Here is a 5,407-nt window from a genome sequence, read left to right as displayed (position 1 = left end):
GCTTCTGAACAATATGCGCACAACAGATGACATGGCAGAAATAATTAAAACAATAATTTCATACGGAAGTATAATGAAACTCCATTTAGTGTGTCTATTATTACCGATTACTGTTATTATAATTATGCACATAGTTACGAGTCTCGAGTATCTGACTGAAATTCATTATAGTGCAAATTCTAAGGTTTGATGTGTAACAGAAATATGAAAGATGGAGAATTTAAAAAGGAAAGGGAAAAGATGAGGCAGAAAGAAAGAAGTGTGTGAGAGAGAGAGAGAGAGAGAAAATGAGTGTATGAGAGTGTAAAGCGAGAGGTTTTCAGTCCAGAGGCACCTCTCTCAGATTTGCTGGGTCAGCTGTAGCTGTGGCCTGTTTGGACTCTCTCATCTTATCTAGGCCAAACAGCAGGTACAGTTGCGTCACGGGCCTCAGCTGTGTGCTGTCCACATGCCTGAGGACACACCAGAGGACACCAGGACAGAATCATGAGTCATGAGTAATCTACTTTTACATTCACTACTGCATGTTTATACAGCATTTCAAAACTCGAGAGAATATTTTTGACTGTTTCTCTTCAAAATAAGACGATGGACCAGCTGAGAAACTACTTGAGATTAATGGGACGATTTTCTCCAGATATTATAAACTTCCTTAGTCAGGACAGAGTATGAGAGCTGCATGTTGTGCACACAGATAAAATGCTATCTAAGACGTACTCTTCCTCATCCAGCTGGAGCTGTTGTGCGATCTGTTTCATCTGCTGTTTGCGGACATAGTCTCGAACGCGGTACATGGCGGCGTCTCTCCACAGCTCTTTCAGATCACTGCCGGAGTAGCCCTCGGTTTGACCTGCTATTTCCTTCAGGTTAATCGCGTTACTTAACTGATGGATTCAAGTAAAAGATTTTATGTACACACATTCGTTCAAAACTAATTAATACAGCAAAATTAAACTGATCTAAAGTGGCAGTAAAGACATTTGTAATGCTATTCTGTCATCTGTCTGTCAATTCTGTCATAGTGTTTTATTTTTATACCATCATTTACTCACTCAAAAGTTGTTTTAAACCTGAATGAGTTTCTTTTTTCTGCTGAACATAAATGCTATTTTGAAAACGTGGAAAACCAAACAGTTGCTGGTCCCCAGTGACTTCCATAGTATTTTTTTTTCCTACTATCAAAGTCAATGTGGACCAGCTACTGTTTGGTTACCTACATTCTTCAAAATATCTTCTTTTGTGTTCAGCACAAGAAATAAACTAATAGCTACAGGTTTGGGACAACATGTGCACGACTGAGGTGCCCTTGAGCAAGGCACCGAACCCCCAAGTGCTACACGGGTGCCGCAGCAAAAATGGCTGCCCACTGCTCCGGGTGTGTGTGTTCACTGCTGTGTGTGTGTGCACTTATGATGGGATAAATGCAGAGCACTAATTCTGAGTATGGGTCACCATATTTGGCCACGTCACTTTCACTTTCTAATATACAGGCACGCATCTGTTTTTTGAGTTTACTTTCATTTAGACATAACCAACTCAGTCTATGTAAACCTTGTGTGTTTTGACATTATTAGCTCAAAAGATAACTTAGTTCAGAAATCAGGCGCTGTTTGACAGGCTTTTTTTCAGGCTCAGAAAAAGCGCACGTCAGAACAGCGCGTGAATGAAATGTTTAACCGGCAAGGCTTTAAAGCACATGCGAATAATGTACTTTTATGATTGCGAATAAGTGCAGTGTCCTGTGAGAGTAACTCTACCGCTGAGTTAACAGATGAGAATGTATGTGGCGTTGTACAGTATCTTGAGACGGAGGCGCCACAACTGTAACAGATAGAATGTGGGCTATAGCATGATACTACGATATTTCTTCAAAACCAGATCGTCGAGTCATATCGCACACCCCTAAGTACAACTATTTAGCATTTTTTATCAACAACTAGAAACTTTTTTGCAGTCTTAGTTTTCACATTTTCAGGATCTCGTTTATAATGGGTTTTAATGTTTTTGTCTCGTCGCTCCGGCCGGGACACGGCATCAACAGTATGGTGAGGGGCGTAACATTTCCGTCACATGCTTGAGGTATTCGGCCAATCACAGCACACCTCGCTTTTTCAGACCAATGAGCTTTGTAAAAATCGATGCGTTTCAAAAAGTAGGGGCATAGAGGAGAAACAATAATGTACAGTATGAGGGAAATAATGTGTTTTTTTTACTTTAAACTGCATAAACACATTTCATTACACCAAATACACAAAATAATGTTCTTTTTAGCAGCATCATATGACCCCTTTAATATGCGGTACTGACTTTAAAAGCAGCATAACTAATTAAAATAATGAACTTTTACTGCTTTTTCAGCTAGTACACTATGATAAAATGCCTGAGAGACTCTGTGTGCAGTGTCCACATTCTTAGACTGAGCACTGAAAACATTGCAGTCATTATGCAAATGTACACACCCCGTTTTCCATAAAACCCATGAATATAAAACACCTGCGTATACACAGGGATTACAGGCAAGTTTATCACTGTAGTAGTGCTGAGTGAAATTATTCAGCACGTTCAACAAGCTGGCATTGTAATATTTTTCGTATTTGTCTGGAATCCCTAAATATCTGGCAGATGTTTAGAGCATTTTCAGAAGTTACCTATTTCATCAATGGAAATAATGCAGGGCTGAATCTTGACGGCCAGTGAGAACACAGCAGCAGTCAGCTTCTGCGATTCGCTGTACCACTTGTCAGTCAAAGTGGAGGCCTGGAGATTAATAAAGCGGCATCCAGATGCTTTTACTGTTGCTTTGGCAATTAAAGTCTTTCCACATCCCGTGGCCCATACAATAGTACACCTGGGAATCATGGGAAAAAATATGAATAAACAACAATCTTTGCTTTGATAATACTCATATATTGCTACTACATGTGCGATAGGGCTGCACAGACTTGCTTCATTATACTTTAATTTGAGCAGGTTTTCTCAACAGAGATCGCTAAAGTTCAACATACATGCTATCTGGCGTTTTCAGATTATTATTGCTTTTTTATTATTAGATTATTATCATTATTAGTGCTTTTTTCCTCTGAGAGAGTGTGCACATGGTTGCCAGATTGTGTCGATTAAGTTTAACACAGGACAAAATATGCATTAATTAAAAAAATTAAGAAATCTGGCAACCCCAAGCATGAACACTTGTAGTGGCTTGTTACCAATGCAACATAATGCATAAATGATCAGAATAAATAAACCACTGGTAAATATTGCAGATGATTATGCCTATTTAAGTGAGAGAAGCAATGATCGTGATGATTGAAACATGCTTTATCATGCAGCCCTAATGTACAAGAACAGAATGGGGTCCAAAAGAACTGATATCAAATGCTTTCTCCATGTCTGACCTTTGGGAGGTTGCAAGAGTTTGGAACCACGAAACAGGTGGCGTTTCTGGAAAGGCAAGATGACAGTGTCTTGCAGCTCTGAGATGATCTCATCTAGTCCAGCAACATCTCTCCAGGTCACCTTACAAGGAGAGGAAGAAGATATTAGCTACTAAAGCTACTAATCACTTGGTAGGCTGCAATGATTACAGGTTTTCAATCTACCAACACAATTCAATTGGAAATCAGTTGAACAGAAAGTGTAAAATGACAACCAATGACATAAATAAATCATGTCTTCACTAACAAAAGCACTTCTGATGTAATGAGAGGCACAGGGTGATTTGATGAATGGTTTGCACTGATTGCAACAGCGCTGGTGGTTATGTTGATGCTGCGAAGATCGACGAGATGAGTTGCAATGTTCATTTCATACTCGGTCAGACTGACACCCTCTACACCTATATTCTTCATCAACTGCTCAGCCTGAGGACAGTGAGGGAACATGATAAATAGTTTAAATAAATATACCACATAATAAGGCACAATAAACAAAGGTCAATAAAAAAAAAATCAATTCGTTGAAACTAACTCGAAATCTTTATAGTCCTATTAAGCCAGGGGCGCTGCTGGCCAAATGGGTGCCCTAAGCAGAACTGTATTGTTGTGCACCCTCCCCCAAATATTATGGATGTAAAAAAAAAGACTACCTACTATAGGGATCAAAATATAACTTTAATAAAATATAAAAGTAAATAAATAAATAGTAATTAAATTAGCACTTTGAGCTATAGGCTCCCATGAAAAGCTGTATTTAAATTAAATGCATTCTTCACTGGAATTACATTTACTTTAAGCACGCATCCAGTAGCAGAGATATCTTTACCCGTTTCTTGGCTTGGGATTTATGAGGATCCAAGGCCTCCACCACCCATTTGATGCTGTAATATGCTGCAGCTCCAAAGATGGTGAGTCTCACCAACATCCCCACCACCTCATTCCGGGTGAGAGGGCGGAGCAGCGCGTCCCGAGGAATGTCACTCAACATCTTGCTCCGCCCACACTGTCAGCCCATTGGCCAAGAAAAACAATCTGGGTGTGTCAATCTAGAATAGAGCAGGTAGCAGTGTTGCCAATTTAGCAATTTTGTTGCTAAATTTAGCAACTTTTCAGACTACCCTAGCAACTTTTTCTTCCAAAAGCACCTAGCAACAAATTTAGCAATTTTAAACATTGATTTGGCAACTTTTAGCAACTTTTGATAAAGACTCAGACAATAAAAAGGCACACATTGTCCATCCAAATTACACAAAAAGAGGAAACCACAGATGCCTAGCAGTACACACATCACGAGAATTGAGTTAGCTGCTATTTGCAATTGTTCAATTTAATAATAATAATAATTGAATAATTTGATAATTTAATAATTGTTCATTTATACACTTTGTTAGTAGCTTGTACCTGTGATTGTTGATCAGTTAGTACACTGTAAGAAAAATGGAAAATCTTTCAGTCCGTTATCCATCATCGTTTGTAACTCTGTAAACCGAAAACACACTTTTTTTATTTTTATAAATAAGATAAATAAATAACTGTTTGTAGAAATGGACTGTTATTATAAATAAATGAATGAATAAATAGTGACGTTGTCTTGCTCAAAATGTAGCTAAGATCAGCTGTAGGCTAAAATCAATTCTGATTTATTTGATATTGTTGTCTGTCTATTATCTAAACTTAAAAAATATATATTTATTTTAGTTAGTTAGTTGTTAGTTGTGTGTGCAATTCCTACCACTGACTAAAGTAAAGGAAGAAGCCTTGTGTGTGTTAAGCAAAACAGATAGCAAGCAGTTTTTAATTATTAAACGCTTAAAGAGCAACAGCAGGTGTTGCTTTGGAACAGTGGGAACACACAGGGGCTTTATTAAAAACCCACATCTGTTAATAAAAAAGCATGCAAGACAAAACTATTCACAATGCAACGAATTTAGTTAAAGTCTAGTGTAGCTGTTTGATCTGCACACATGATTTCT

The 5,407-nt window shown here is 38.2% G+C and overlaps 1 pseudogene; it reads right to left on the bottom strand.

Moving 5' to 3' along the window:
- Positions 1 to 250: 250 nt before the first annotated feature.
- Positions 251 to 4,422, bottom strand: LOC107570787 (ATPase family AAA domain-containing protein 1-A-like; annotated as a pseudogene).
- Between the last annotated feature and the right edge of the window lie 985 nt (positions 4,423 to 5,407).

The sequence above is a fragment of the Sinocyclocheilus grahami genome, unplaced genomic scaffold (genome assembly GCF_001515645.1).
Source record: "Sinocyclocheilus grahami isolate Dianchi unplaced genomic scaffold, SAMN03320097.WGS_v1.1 scaffold1506.1, whole genome shotgun sequence".
Lineage (NCBI taxonomy): Eukaryota > Metazoa > Chordata > Actinopteri > Cypriniformes > Cyprinidae > Sinocyclocheilus > Sinocyclocheilus grahami.
The sequence above is the reverse complement of the archived record's forward strand: the minus strand, read 5'-3'. Positions and strand labels throughout refer to the sequence as shown.